The sequence below is a fragment of the Rhinolophus ferrumequinum genome, chromosome X (genome assembly GCF_004115265.2).
Source record: "Rhinolophus ferrumequinum isolate MPI-CBG mRhiFer1 chromosome X, mRhiFer1_v1.p, whole genome shotgun sequence".
NCBI lineage: Eukaryota > Metazoa > Chordata > Mammalia > Chiroptera > Rhinolophidae > Rhinolophus > Rhinolophus ferrumequinum.
This window is the reverse complement of record NC_046284.1, coordinates 51237975-51253901: the sequence shown is the minus strand read 5'-3', so window position 1 is coordinate 51253901 and position 15927 is coordinate 51237975.

The window sequence follows — 15927 nt, the reverse complement described above, 5'->3', positions numbered from 1 at the left end:
CACAGTGCCCTTTAAGCAAGTACGCACTCAGTTAATTTTCCAGAAAGTTCTCTGGGTGAGGGTTATACCTCTTGAGTCTGCCACGAGGTGCCGCCAAATCCCAGCAAAGAATTGCCTATTTGGTCCCTGGAATGATGGGATTTTTATTCTCCCCCTTTCTGATTTCTGAACTCTTCAATCTATAGGGATCATGTATATCTTTCATTGCTAGGGAAAATCAAATTAGCTTTTATAAATAGCTCTAGACAGGGGACTATGGCCCTAGATCTAAAGGTTTTTTCATTTCTTTCCTCCTTAAAAAAAGCCCCCCTTCCATCCCTCTCTTCTTCCTTCTTTGCCTTTTCTTTTGGGGGAGGGGGGACGGTAAGAATTGATGAATGTCACCAGACACTAACGCTGATGAAGATCCTAACCTTTCTGTGCACTTTTTCAAATGCTCAATATCCCGTCCCCCCCCCCCAAAAAAAAAAAGAAACCCCAGAAAATAACAGGTGGCTGGTTAGTCAGTAAAGACAGATAAGAGCTTGGACCCTGGCATTGAAAACTGACCTTCTCTTCCTCTTGAAATTTTTATTAGATATGTGTGTTTGCGCCCTATTTTCTGTAGTGGTACTGCTAAACTTTATTACGTCTTTGGAGTCAGAGACCTAATTTTAAACCCCATTGCACCACTTACTAGCTCTGAGAAGCCCGGGCAAACGATTTATGTTCTGTGTTCCTTAGGTTTTTGCATGCTTTCCATATTTTAGATGCTGTGTCATATCCTTTACATATATGTTATTTTATTCTTCACAAAATCCTTATTAGATGGGTAATAAATCAAAATCGAACAACAAAAGTTATACCTCTTTCAGTTATCAATCATGCGCGCGCGCGCGCTCGCACACGCGCACACACACTGGGAGGGAGGCGGGATTTAGAGCAGTGGTTCTCAGTGTGTTTCCCAAACACGTCAGTACCATCATTATCACTTTTCGAGAAGTTGTCAGATTCAGATTCTCGGGCCCCATCTCAAACCTAGTGGATTAGAAATTCTAGGGGTAGGGTTTGGCTGTCGCTGTTATAACAATCTGTTTGGGTGATTGCAATGCACACTGAATTTAGAACCACCGCTTTGGAGGGCAGAGATGCAGTGCTTATTTTTCTTTGCTCCACTAGAGGGTGCTACAGAATTTAAAGCAAAATAATAAATGATATATGTTTTATTGAGATACCCTGCATATTATCAGTCCCGTTATACAGATTAAAAACTAATGTGTAGAGGTGTCAAATTATTTTCTCAGTGCATACAACTATGGGAACCAGGATAAGAATTTCACCTGTTTCTCGAGCCCAAGCCCTTGACAGTACTCTTTTGTTCAGCCATCATAGCTTATCTTTCTGGGCCTTAAAATACATTACAGATACCTTGTTCTCTGCTTTAGCTATGTTGACTGGAGCATCAAGAAGGGGGCAGGAAAGCAAACTAAATAAATGGAAATATTTTAATGATTTCATACTTTCCCTCATCTCCATTCTATACTATCACATTAAAGCTCATGTGTTTCCCTTCTTGCTTTTATATTTCCCAAATGCTCTCTACCCTGCAGTTATCTTTTTTAGTTTATTTCTGAACCTCTCCTATGTGTGTGTGGGGAATCAGGGTGGTGAGGAAACACAGTTGTTGCAAGCCTATTATGGGCCACACTATATGGCTCTGTGCCCATTAATCCCAACAATAGGCCTGTAAATTAGGTAAGGATTTTCATCATTTTATAGATCATGAAGGTGAGCCCCAGAGCCTATAATTATTTTTCTTTGGTCATATAACTTGTAAGAAATAGAGCCCGGGTAATTCCTGGTATATCTGACAGTACTACCCTGCTAAACTTTCTACTGCTTGGTTTTCAATGTGATTTAGTGTCGTGCGCAGAGTCCAGCGGGGTCTCTGGTCCCGCTCCCCACACAAGAACGCAGGATATGGCTAGGCCAAAAAGGAACACCCACGGAGCCATAGGTAGGGGAGTCACACCACTATACTCTCACTGGCGGCTGGGTTGGAGACACAGGAACCAGGAGCAACACAATTCTCAACCCTCACTGTGCCGCTTGCAGGCTCAGCCACCATCTTCTTGCTAGCCCCCATTTTCTCTTTTTGCTACTAGCCTAGCCACGGCAGTTATATTCATGGCTAATGGCTCACTGGTTACAGCTGATGGCCAACTAGCCACAGCTGCTGGCCATTTGATCACAGTCAATGGCCATTTACTACCTGAGCCAGCACCTTTCTATGTGAGGCCGAGAGCCTGGAAACTGCTTTTTGGGGCTCTGTCCCCACATTTAGTTACTTAATATTTATGTGACTTCCAACAAGTTCTTTAACTTTCCTGAGCCTTAGTTTCACTGTATATTAAGTGGGAATAATTATTCCTCATAATCTTAGAGCTGCAGTATCCAACATGGTAGCCACTAGACATATGGGTACTTAAATTTGAATTAAAATTAAAAATTCAGTTCCTCAGTTGCACTAACTACATTTCAAGGGCTCAGTAGCTACTTATGGCTAGTGTTAGTACTGGCGGGTCCCTGGGCAGGCCTCCCCAAGATAGCTCACAATGGCATATTGATTATTTCAAATTGAAATCACTTGAGAAGCAGCAGGAGCAGGAGGAGCTCTCTGACTCTCCAAAAGCAGGAAATAAATCTCCATGTAATAGGTGCTCTCCCTTCTCCTGAGGGCTAACAGACAACCTTATCACAAGAGTTATAAAATCCAGAATCAAAAAAGCCTATATAAACAAACTTTGTGAATCCTTTACTAATTTACTACTTAAGCCCAAACTGCTTAGATTCCTTTCTAATGAGCACTAACTTTCTTTGTCTTGTTCATTGCTCACAGAATTATTGTTTCTTTGTCTAAAAAAATAAAAAGGTGCCTAGTTTGATAATTTTTTAATTAAACTTATTGGGGTGACATTGGTTAATAAAATTATATAGGTTTCAAGTGTACAATGCTATAATACATTATCTATATATTGCATTGTGTGTTCACCATTCAAAGTCAGGTCTCCTTCTGTCACCATATATTTGACTTCCTTTTGAGCCTTGTTTTGTGACCTGAGCATCATATTGTGATTCTCTCGTGTGCACGTATTAAATTGTTTTTTTTCCCTGTAAATCTAGTCTTGTGTCAATTTTATTATTTTACTGTTGGTCCAGCTGTAAGAACTAAAGAAGGGTAAAAGTGGGGGATTCTCCTCCTCCCCAATGGTACCATATTAGATACCAAGAGATAAAGAACATTCCCACCATGACAGAAAGTTCTATGGAACAGTGCTGATTTAGACTATATAAGGTATGTAAAAGGGCCTAGCATAGTGCATATTCATGGCATGTGCCCAAGAAAAGTGATTCCCTGATCTTTCCTTTCAGCATCAGAGCTAGGCAGGTTCTCCGGTTTTATTGATAGGGTCAGGAGAGGGGAGTAACTTACCCAAGGTACTATAACGGGGATGCGTCTGCCATTAGGACCCAAATCTCCTGACTCTCGCTTCCATATTCTGTCTAGTAGACTCATCCTTGTGCTCTACTGACTGAGGTCTCAAGGCCAAGGGTGTGAATAATGTGAATTAACTTCCGAGTCAGGGTAGTAGCAGGAAAAGACACAGCTGAATGTCTTCTAGGTATGTGCCAGGCAGCACTGCTCAGCTCTTTACATCGATTGTCTTAGTGAATCCTCACTGAAGCCCAGAGAAGTTAAATGCTCACTCCAAGTTGCCAGCTAATAAATGTCAGAACAAAGATTCTGACTTCTCTCTGACTCCCAAGCCCATGTTTTTGTCCCATTGTGCCATGTTACCGTCTCAAATGTGAATACTCTCCTGTCCCTTCCACTTACTAGTGGGATGAAGCTTCAGCAGATTCCTGACTCTTAGTGGGTCCTCAAAATGGGAGTTAACTCTTCTTTGGAATTTACAGCTGAACCACTGTCTTCACAATCTGCTTCAACTGGAAGGGAAAGATAGCGTAAGTCAATGTTTGTTTGGCTTCAAGGCCTGAACAAGACTATTTACAGCCCCAGCCTTTACAGAACATTCAGTGGCTCCAAGATCTCTATGTCACTTTTCGAGGCCACATTTGCTCATTCAATCCCTTTGTGCTGATCAGAAGCATGTGACACCTGGGGGGCAGATATTGTGCAAACAAATGATCAGTGGAACAATGAGAAAAATACTTTTCCTTCTCAGGGATGTTGGAGCTTCACCAGGGCAGCTGAAGAATGAATTTCAACCTCCACTTGTTCCATTTCAGTTGGGTAATCTTGTGCAGGGTGCAACCTTCCCTGGCCATCAGTATCTGCTGGCTTTGCGTATCTTACCTCGCGGCTAAGAGAGCCTTCCTAGGTCTGGAAAGTAGTGCTCAGTCTGTTCTGGAGGGTGGTCAGGGACATCAGTGTCCTCGCCTGTCTTCCGGGTGGAAGATAAAATTGCTCCCTTCTAAGGTCAATTGGATATTTTTTCACTTGGTTCTGACTACTTTATGGGATGATTTTTAAAAGAATGTTTGGTTAATTTAAGTTAAAAAACCCTAATATTTCAAGGCTAAGCAGAATGGTGTTTCTTTAATAGTAGTGTTTTTCTATCTATTTATACCTGCCTCATTCCATAGGGATTTCCTAAAACCAGTTCAGCAAATTAGTCTGCTTCAGTCTAGTTTGCTAGCCCAGGACAGACAGGGCAAACAATGGAAATCGTCTTGGGAACGTTTTATATCCTTTTAGTGGTATCCATTCTCTCTCAGCTACTCTCTCCTCCTGTAATCAACCCCCTCCCCGCTGCTCCAACTGACCCATCCATTTGGCAGAAATAGGTTACCTCAAATGATTGAGAACCTGACTCTAATCGATGTCCTTGGGTGACCTTGGGGTGCCAGATTTACACATAATCCCTAGGTTTCTCCTTCCTGAGTCAATAGTTTAGCATGCAATTCACTGAAATTTGTGGTTTTGCAAACCATAGACTTCAAATGGAATGATCATGTTAGATCATCCATGTTACACATCAACCAACAGAGATGAGGACTGATTTCCACCAGTCTACGCTGACTCCTACAATCCGACATTGCCACAGGTGGATGCCTTGAGCCGGTTTTCCAGAGATAACTGTTCGTGCTTATAACCTGCACCCGCAGTCCCCATTTTACTGGGAATGATAAAAGCTATGTCTTTGGAAAATTTCAGCTGTCATATTATTAAAGAGGACAAACCAGCAGTATTTAAACTGCTGCATCTTTGGTCTAAATTAGACCAAAGCTTAATGATGGGTACATGGGGGCGGGGGTTCATTATACTATTCTTCCTATTTTTTTTTTGAAGTTTTCCACAATAAAACATTTTTAAAAGATAAAAAAAATTTAAAAGTTATAAAAAAATATAAAAGTGATAAAAAAAATTTATCACTCCTGGGGAGAATACATATGGGTTTTCCTTTAGAAGAGTACTTATTAACCAAGGGGCTGGGTGGAATGCACACCCCTGTAGTAGGATGTACCAGATAAAAATCTGGGGAGAGAGGTGTTTTAGGTTGAAAAAGCCTTTACACCAAAAATTCTGATAAGGTCTAGAAGGGGAATGTCCTCCGGCCTGCAGTCCCCCTCCACCAGACCCCTGAAGAAGCCTTGCTGTAATGAGCCACTGTTCATGAAAGAGGCATTTGGGAGTGGAGGGAAGTTGAAAACCATGGAAACGGGCCTTAGTGAATGGGTGAAAACTCTGTTAGCCAGCAGGCAGAGAAACACAGGCAAAGGGAACCTGGGGGCAAGAGGCAGCTGGTAGTATAATAGAGCTTCGCTCTCACCCCAGGTGAGTGCTGGAGAGGACAAAGCTGCTGAGGAAGGAGGAGACGGAGCAGAATGTGGCGAAGAGGCCCTCACCTGGGATCTCAAATGATAGTCGTTGAAGGCTCCAGACCCCACTTGATTTGCAGGTTTTAAAACAGTAGGAAAGCCGTCTGAAGGCAAAGATTACACACACACACACACACACACACACACACACACACACACGTGCGCGCGCGCGGTTCCAAGGACCTAGAACCAGTCTGCTTTATTTCAAAGGCAAGTTCCATAAAGTACACATTGAAAACTATGGTTTGGTTCTTTTGTGGTGTTTTTACTGTACGACAGAGCAAACGAGGGTGTTGATACAGCGCTGAGAGTGAGAAGATATGGTTGGAGAGGTGGGGCATTGTTTAGGGTGTGGGGACCTAGGAGGACATGTTCCTGCAAGGCCCTGAGGTTGAGGTAGCATGATTAGAAACTGGGGACAGAGAAGAGAGCCAGGGCAGTTCCTAAAAGGTACAAAGCCGACATTCACCCTGCTGCTCCCAGGCCAGGGTTGTGGGTGGTATGTCAATGAGACCCAGGCGAGTGCAGCCAGCTTTCAATAGAGCTGGTCTGTGAAACTTGGCTGAGAGGACAGAGGAAGATTGATGTTTGCTCCATAGTGGGGCTGTCAGCTGTGCTCACTGCCTCACCATGGTCCCAGCTGTAAACAAAAGTCCTGGCCCTTCATGGCACTGCAGAGCAGTCCGGGCTGGTGTAAGTCTCTGAGGACAGCTAGACCATTTTCTCATCCTGGCTGACAACCAGACGACAGAAGAAACAATAGAAGGTGGTGGTGGCAGCAGGCGGACAGAATCATAAGTGGGTGAGAAGTAGACCAGTGGGAAGGAGCTGTCGACTTCAAATCTTAGGTCTTTGGATGCAAGTAGTGGAAACTTTTAGGGAAAGCAGACTTTGTCAGCCTCGCAGATCATAGAAAATTACTAAAGGAAGCCTGCAAGGACTCTAGTGCCTCATTCATCTATTCAACGAGTACCTTACTGATCAATGTCCATCACTGTGCTAGGTATCCTGGTTGATGCCAAAGTAATCGAAGACAGTTCACAAATTCAAGTTGCTTACAAGGAGTTTGGGGATATGTGTCAAGTAACAATACTAAATAGTGTATCTTTAAATGTTAAGTGAGAAACATGGAATAGGAGTCTAGAAATGAGAGAAACCATATCTAGGTGTGATCAGAGAGGGTGGGATTTCAGAGGGCCTTAGAAAGATAGACATGGTTTAGCTAGAAGGGAAAGGCACTCGGCATTCCGGGTTGGCACCAGAGCATTAGCGAAAATGAGGACTGCTTTGGCTAAAACACAAGGTTACTGTGTAGGGACTCTCTTCACCCCCTCAAACTTCTCACCATGGCTCACCTAACCTTCAAGTCTCACTTGAAATGTCCCTTACTCAGGGAGGCCTTTCTTGGTCTCCAGGACCTGGTTAAGTACCCCTTGCTTTATGTTCCCCTAGCACCCACTACTTTCCGCTTTTTAAGCCACTACCGTTTTCACCCAATGACCTACTCTTGTCTCCCTACAACTTGTTCTTCACACTGCACTCACAATGTTCTTTGCAAAATGCAAATCTGTTCCATCACTTCTCTCTGTAAAGCTCTCCTATCCCTAACCCCTTCATTCTTTTTTGCCTCCCTTTCCATCCTTCCTGCTTCCCTTCCTCTTACTTTTCCTTCGGCCATATCCTAAATGTCTCTGTCTCAAGAAAGCCTTCCAAGACATCCCCTCCCCCAACTTCTACCACAACTAGGTCAAGTCCTCCTCTTATATACTTCCATAGTACTTCAACATTTTCTCTAGTTTACTGTTCTCCAAGAACATAGTCCAAATTTGTCTTCCCCACCAGAATATAAGCCCTCTGAGGGTAGCAGCTATGTTTCTTTTTCAGTGTGTTGCCCTTGTAGTTAGTTACAGTGCCTGTCACAATGTGGTAGGAGCTTCACAAAAATCTGTGAATGAATGCAGGGGACATGAGGCAATATTGGTAGGGAAAGCCAGCCTGAAGAGATTGTTTTTACATCTATGGGCAAAGGGAAACCTTTAAAAGGTTTTGATTATGGAATGAAGGCATCATTAGACAATCCTGACTTTTGAAAAAACCAAAACCAACTCAGACAAACAAAACCCAGAGAACTCCAACCTCAGGGCTTACCCTGAACTCTAGCCTCCCAATTATCTTGTGGACTCATGTTCTCTCCTTACCTGTTCCTCCCCACCACTTCCTCCTCCAAAAACACAAGAAAATGCACTCATTGGTCTTTGTAACCAGACAGATTTGGCAGTAGGGCCAAATGCACTTACTTCCACACGTGCAGTTCACTCAGCTGGCATTTATTGCCCATCTCCATTGTTTCAAGTGCTGCACTCTTAGCTACAGATGAAAAACACCGTTTTTCTTCCTGCCTTAATGGAGTTCACAATTGAGGGAAACCCTCCTACTGATCACTCACTTGATGGCTTCATATTTCTGGTGAAAGGCTTTGCCTTACCTAGATTCAGTTAGGGAGACTTTTCAGGGCACTAAGAGCCTGCGAAGGACCTAAGTCTTGGGGGTAGGTCCTCTGTAAAACTGGGGACATCTAATACAGGTATCAGCCAACAGGTTAACGTGGCAGAGGTTGGGGACTGAATGGGGACTCGGTGAGACTTAGGGAATTGATGTGTATGCCAATCTACACTAGACTTTTATGTTTCCTGGCGGAGGCTAAATGGCAGGGTGGAGAATGTCTGAAAGGTCATTCAGGCAGTAACCGTTCCTTAACCTTAGGAGGCCGGGTCTAATAAGGCAACTAGGCCTCCAAGGCGCACTCCTTGAGTAAAGCAAAGTGGAGTAACTCAAGGAATGACAGGGAAAGGAATTAGATTTCCCAATAAAAGTTGAGGAGCTGTCTTGCCCCCTGATGTGGGCTGAAACAAAAATGTGGCTCCAAGAAACCTTTCAAAGATAATCAAAAGCACCCATCCTCACTCTGGGGTAGACATTGCTGCCAGGAGATGGTTTCTTTTCATCTTAGATTCAGATCCCAGGTGGTTAGGAAGAAAGCAAGACAGTGTACCTCTGTCCCTTCCCCAAAGAAGGGTAAAGGGAAGAAATGGGTACTGTTTTGTAGTTGCAGTCCTAGCTGGTTATTTCTTGGTTGAGAGATAACATCAAACATGGTATCAGTGATGCTTTGAAGACATATTCATTAGTTTTGACCTTCCCTCTCTCTCCCCTAAACCGTTTGCCCTGACATGCATTCACCAGGGAGAGAGATTACATAAGTAGCAGATAGACATGAATGAGATTAATTTCCATGATTCATTGCTTTACTCTGAATCATGTTAGGCAGCTTTGGGTGAAGAGGGTTCATACACGTGGAATTTGAAATCCTAAGAGACGGGACAGGAAGGGTTAACTCCGAAATCAATGGAGTGTATTTCATAGAAGGATAACAGTGTATTAATGAGAAACCACATTGTGTCCTTCCTTAAAGGAACATCCTGAAGCTTAAGCCAATCAAATGGGGTAACAGGTTATATTTCTATTAGGGAAAGGCTAGATGAAGTATAAGTCTAAAGGATTCACAAATAAACTCACAAAGAAACTCTGGAGAAGGATACCCTGAGTTTGTAGAATTTGGAGCTTGGCACGACCATTTCATACTTGTAATACCATAACTGTTGCCCAGATTTGTGCTATCCTCTTTCTATGGGGACTGTGGACATCTAATATGGGTATCAGCCAACAGATTAACATGGCAGAGGTTGGGGACTGAATGGTCATCACAGGAATAGTTTCCTCCGCTACAGATTACCTTTGGCCTTGAATCTGCCGCAGTCTATGTGTCAACGTAGTCTCAGAAGTGAGCCTCAGGAGCTAATGAATTAATTGTAAGACACATTGGTTCTTTGATTTCTATTTTGTTCTTTCCCTTCACAGCTCAACTAAGTTGAAAAAATAAGGAAGTTACACCTAGGGCCTGGGCTTTGCCCAGTTAGGTCCTCAGTGTCCCTATATTTTCTGATGAGCAGACCAGACTAATGATCTGGGAAGAAACTTACAGCTCTATTGAGCCAAGTTCCAGAATTGTAAAACATTGTGATCCATTGACCCCATTGCCTTATGGGAAATCCCATAAGAGATTAGTTTTCTAAAAGAGCCAATTGTTTGTTTCTCTGTGTGGGAATAGTGGTAAATGCAGTCAAGATAGCAAATGTACTATGACCAAAGGTCCCAAGCATTCTCGACCTTGTGATGGTCAGGGATTTTTTTTATCACAGTGGTTCTCACTGCCTGAAGCAGTTAGGGATTAGTGTTAAATTAAGGACTGATAAGACTGAGATCAGCCAGCAAGTCATTGTTAGTCAAGGGGAGGGATTCTGATAAGGATTCAGGACTGTGTAGGTTGGTAATTTGAAGAGGAGCTTAGGGTCAGATAGATGCTCAATTGTTAGATTCCTTTGTGATGACAACCTTTCATTTTGGCCTATTCTCAAAAACAAGGTCTTTCTATATACTATTACTCAAATACTAAGGTTGTAACACTCCTTGACCTGATAAATGGATTACCTCTGAGATGATGCAGTTTTTTTTCCCTAAAAAAATTAAAGCAGCCATAAACTCTCTCTTTGCCCCCCACCCCACATTCCGACCCCAAACAAAATATTATGGTGAAGTAAATATATCAACCAAAAGTAGAGTTACTCTAACTGAAATGTATATGTAGTGTGTGTGACAGGGGTGGCTGCCTGTTCTAGGACTCCTTGAAGGTGACTTTGAAAATCCCTTGCTCAGTAGATAAGGCATTGAATTGAGAAACAGGAAGCTTGCATTTTGGTTTTGCCACTGTCGCTAACACGTTGTGAGACTTGGGTAAGTCACTTGGCCTCTCTGAGCCTCATTGCCTCATCTCCTGCATGGATGCATGGTTATTTTACCTCAAAGATTTGCTTTGAGGATGACATGCCACTTAAGTGCTTTGAAAAGGAAAAGCATACAAGGATGCTTGTTACCTTCATATTACAGCCCCTCATGACATAACCCTTGCAAAGTAAGTATAGATGGTGAGAACTAATGCAGCAGTTGGCTAGTTAAACTTTTTTTTGAAGAACTACAGTGCTCAGTACTTAAAAAAATTATGTAGCAAACACTAATTCATTTCATGCTATGAGCTTGGTATGGGGAATTCAAAGATAAATACATTATAATCCTTGACCTCAAACTCATTTATGTGAGGGAAAAGGACAAGAGATCTCTATGTAATCTTACAAGTACAAATATAGAGCTATGTACAGGGTGTTACTGGAGAATCCCAATCTGTCTGGATGTTGGGGTGACGGGTTTGAGAAGGCTTCACAGAAAATGTGTTATTTGGTTAGAGTCTTGCCAGATGAGTAGGGTGGAAGAGTTCGGAGGAGGGCATTTAAAGGCTAGAGAACAGCATGTGCAAATGCACAGAGCATTACACAGGATGAGCTTTGGGTTCAGGAATGTGTGGGTGAATCAACATGGCCAAATGCAGGGTGCATTTAGGGGAGCAAGGGGAGTGATGAGAGAAGAGATTGGAGGCACTGGCAGGAAACAGAGCAGAAAATCTCTCAGAGGTCAATTTAAGGTATGTGGACTTTTTCCTGAAGACAATAGGGAGCTATTGAAGGATTCAAAGCAAGGAAATGTCACAAATAAATTTATATTTCAGAAAGGTCAAATTGGCAGTAGTGTGGAGGATAGGAAACAATGCTGGAATCAAAAGCTGAACCAAGATGAAGTCAGGGAGGACAGAGAAGGAGGGACAGATTTCAGAAATATTTGAAAGGTAGACTCAACAGGACTTGGTGATTGATTTGACCTGAAGGCTATGGAAGAAGGAGTTATCAAGAATGACTCCCAGTTTTCTGGCTTAGGTGACTGGGTAGGTGGAAGTGCTACTCATCAAGATTGGCAAGATTGGAGGAGGGAATGGAGGAGGAGGTTTGAAGGAGATTGTGAGTTGTTTGGCTCTAGACATGTTGAGTTTGAGGTACTTCTGGATCATTCAGGTGGAAATGTCCAAAAGAAAATTGAAAAATAGGACTACAGCTGTGGATAATCGGGATTGAAGGTAGACATTTGAGAAGCATCAGCATACAGGTTATGACAGCCAAAATAGTTGAGAACAGACAACAATAGGTGTGCAATAAGGAGGCAAAAGCCAAAAACGAAATCCAGAGAATAAGAGCACCAAGAAGTGATGGCCAGAGGGGTAAGAGAAGAAACTGGAGAATGAAAACCAAGGGAAAAGAGAATTTCAAAGAAGGCATGAGAGAACCAACAAATGTTACATACAGGAAGTCATGAACGATTAGGATTGACGTGATATAGCAATTAAGAAGGCAGCATGAGGGGGCGGCCGGTTAGCTCAGTTGGTTACAGCACGATTCTCCTAACACCAGGATTGCCGGTTTGATCCCCACATGGGCCAGTGCAAGAAAAGCATTTTCGGGAGGGAGTTAGGGAGAAGGCAGAGGATAGTTTGCAGTGTGTTAAGGAGTCAATGGTAGTCATGAGGATGCAGAAACATGTAATAAGGATATCTTTTTTAAGAAACCTGGTGATGAATAGAAGGAGGGCAATAAATCAATAGCTAGAGAAAAATTTAGGGTAAAATGGAATGTGGTTTTTATTTTTCATTTTGAATAGGAGAGACTTTCCCTCTTTCCCTGCCCCTCTGCTCCTTCCTTCCTGATCTTCCTCCTCCCTCCTCCTCCTTCTTCTTTCTCTCTCTCTCTCTCTCTCTCTCTCTCTCTCTCTCTCTCTCTCTCTCTCTTTCTCCCCCCACCCCCGAAAAAGCTGAGGCTCAGAGAAGTTAAGCCATTTGTCACGGTTACATCATTTGTAAGCATGTTATATGCCAGCAGGAAGAGCCCAGTGACTGACAGTGGATATACTGAAAATATAAAAGACAGGTGATTTTTAACTTGACCCCTTCTGTGCTTTTGTGAGTGTGGACTCAGCAAGATGAGACACATAAAATAGAAATCTGAAGTTCCAACCAGGTGCACATGCTAGAAGTTTGACAGGTGTAGAAGAGAGACTACTATGATGTGGTCTGGTCATGGACTGGCTAATCTTTACTGAGCACTTACTGTGTGCCAAGCACTGAAACACTACCTACATTCTCTCATTTAATTCTCACAACAACCTTATGAGGTAGACACTGGTATCGCCTTCATTTAACAGATGTGAAAACTGAATCACAGAAAGATTCAATGATTTGCTCAAGGCCACATAGTTATTGTGTGCTAGATCTTTCAGAGCTTTCAAATGAAACTTTAGAGGAGGCAGTCATTTGTGAGGCATAAAGTGAGGCTGACGGAGGGGAAGTCATTTGTCCAAGCACCCATTTCCAGTGAGTATTGGTCTTGCAATGCAAACCCAGGCTCTGTCTGGTACCAAAGTCATGCTCTTAATCACTACACTATCATCAATGGAAGCTATTAAAATAGAGAATGTGTGCATATTTTTCTAGATCCAGCTCAGTAAGGCAAAACGTCCCCTGGACTTAAGCGATAGTAAGAATGGCCCTTGTTCCAAGGAGTTGATAATTGTATTTCCTTGGTAATGCACCACCCAGTACAATGCAGCCAGGGCATTTGTAGGAAGCCCCAGGGTGAAAGCAGAGACTGAGGAACACAGAACTACTCAGGCAGGGCGGTCATAGCTGAGTTCTCATGTGACTTTTTCAGATGGCTTCATGACAGCAGCCATACTTCATTCTTCCGTGGAGAGAATGCTCTGTGAGCGAGAAAGCCCCTGGCTCAGACATCTTTCTTTCTCCTGGCCTAAGATTTGCTAACATGCTGTTCTGATGCCACCAGTCCAAGTTTGTGGACTTGTAAATGTCATCCTAGATGTGAAGTATAATGAGGCAAGGACTATGAGGCTGGGAGGAACAGCCTAACTGCCGTCACTGCGGGGATGACTGGCTCTCCAGTGGGAATAGCACGTGGACCAGTGAGAGGCAGGTGGCTGTACTGCCCCAAACCCCTTGAATGTACTCGCTTGTCACTGCTAGAGTTTTCATTTGCTGATTGGTTTTTGAAATATAACTCGATACTAATCTTCATATTTGGAATATGATTAATGTTTAATCAGATCATTATCATTCGTTATCCAGCAACGTAATTTACTGGGTTTCGATGTCTTTTAAACTTTGGTTCTGTTATACCCAAGGACCAGTGTGTGTGTGTGTGTGCACTTTATCTGATTTTGTAAGTTCCTTTCTAGGTCTGTTTTTCTGTGATCAATAGGTGAATGGAAAGGGGATAAATAGAAATGTGGTATATAATAAGCCATGTGAGAAGTCATGCTTTTATTCTGCACATACATATGCTATGAATCAGGAGCTGTGTGGACTAAAAAGTTGCATAAGATGCAATCCCTGCCCTCAAAGGGCTGATTCTACATCTCTTCCATTCCACAAGTGATCGTACTACCTACATTCCTAATCCCTTGGTGGTTCCCATGCTTGGCTGATATGTCTTTCATCAGCAGAGCAGCCTGGGAAGATCTTTGATTCCAATATAGCGAATTTGCATTTAAGATTTTGACAGCCAGAAATGATAAGATAATAATAATTATTACAACATTAATAAGAGTAAATAGAGAATGGAGAGAAGCAACTGGGGACACATAAATATTTCCAGGAAGTGATATATTCTGGACAAAGTTGGGTATTTGCATGGCTCAGTGAAAAGGGAAAAGAACTTCAAGAGTCAACTTAATTTCAACTAGAAGAGTGTCAGTTCTTTGGTGATAGGTGGGGAAAAGGGCTTATGGGAAAAAGTAAAAGGAATAAATTGTATTCCCTACCATTTTTCCACACAGAAAGCTCCTTTTTTATTATGGTTATTCTTTTTTTTTTTTTTTTTTTTAACAGGACTTTATTGGGGAACAGTGTGTGTACTTCCAGGACTTTTTTCCAAGTCAAGTTGTTGTCCTTTCAATCTTAGTTGTGGAGGGTGCAGCTCAGCTCCAGATCCAATTGCCGTTGCTAGTTGCAGGGGGCACAGCCCACCATCCCTTGCGGGAGTCGAACCGGCAACCTTGTGGTTGAGAGGATGCACTCAAACCAACTGAGCCATCCAGGAGCTCAGCGGCAGCTCAGCTCAAGGTGCCGTGTTCAATCTTAGTTGCAGAGGGCGCTGCCCACCATCCCTTGCGGGACTCCAGGAATTGAACTGGCAACCTTGTGGTTGAGAGCCCACTGGCCCATGTGGGAATCGAACTGGCAGCCTTCGGAGTTAGGAGCATGGAGCTCTAACCGCCTGAGCCTCCGGGCCGGCCCCAGAAAGCTCTTTTTGATTTGACTGTGAATTCTGGGAGAGCAAGAGGCCCTGCTAATGGATGGAAGGGCAAGAGGAAGACAAATCACTGGTTTTTCAAACAGCAGAAAACTGAAAGGAAGATGGAGGCATTGATAGCCTCCACAACTGAATAAATAAATCCCTTTCTCTGGAAAAATATATGTATAAATATTTAACTGGCATTAAATATTAACAATGAATGAATGAAAACACCAAAAATACTTTATTTATATGGGAAGTGTTTTTCTTCTTTAGAAAATATGCTGTTTTAAAACTCAAAATCACTTTTCATGTGTGATCCACGCAGAAAGTAATGTGGGTCTCTGGCGGGGTGTGTACTATAAGAATGAGGGTAAATGGAAGAGACCTCCAAGCGAGTCTCTTATATCACCTCCTGCCAACTCACTGTGGTGAGAAGGGTCTAAGTTCAAGAATTTCATGATTGAATGGATTTATAGGTGTCAGACACTTCCAGTGGGACCCAGCATCCCTCCCGTCCCCAATACATGTGTGGGAACGGTGAGGAAAATGAAAGCCATTTGTACCAGATTCTGACACCATGTGTCTCCCTTCTCCACTTCGGGGCTCTGATGGGAAGGGACAGTACCGTCCACCTGGGGTTGCCTCTGAGTAGCTTTGTGAACTCCTTTGGGCTATTATGTTGGTTGGTACTTTGGCTTCTTTGGCTCCCAGCACCAGCTGATGCCCTGAGCTGAGTTCC